This window comes from Penaeus monodon, chromosome 29 (assembly GCF_015228065.2).
Source record: "Penaeus monodon isolate SGIC_2016 chromosome 29, NSTDA_Pmon_1, whole genome shotgun sequence".
Taxonomy (NCBI): Eukaryota; Metazoa; Arthropoda; class Malacostraca; order Decapoda; family Penaeidae; genus Penaeus; species Penaeus monodon.
The window spans coordinates 13,297,064-13,297,336 of record NC_051414.1 but is presented as its reverse complement, the minus strand read 5'-3'; the positions used below and the strand labels follow the sequence as shown (position 1 = coordinate 13,297,336).

Genomic DNA, 273 nt, shown 5'->3' with positions numbered 1-273 from the left:
AAGATAGATCAGTTAGACCTAATCTGTGTAACAATGGAAATAATTAGACTGAAAAGCACCTTTCTTGCAATGGCTCCCCACCATTAGATCTGCACCTGACTAATGTTATTTCCATCTAAAATATGTTACGGCCATTTAACATAAATCCCATGTCATGTAAAAGTTCGCAAATTCCAAATAGCCTGCACACAACGGTATATAAGGCACCTTAGATGATCCAGGAAAATCGCGCCACGAAACTCCTATGGAGGCTTCTCGAATAGCCACGTTCAT

The 273-nt window shown here is 39.9% G+C and overlaps 1 protein-coding gene across 1 annotated transcript in view; it reads left to right on the top strand.

Annotated features, from left to right (window-relative positions):
- Window positions 1-273, top strand: part of LOC119591971 (tyrosine-protein phosphatase 10D-like) — a gene marked incomplete in the record, with an annotated part of 62,800 nt that overhangs the window by 12,129 nt on the left and 50,398 nt on the right.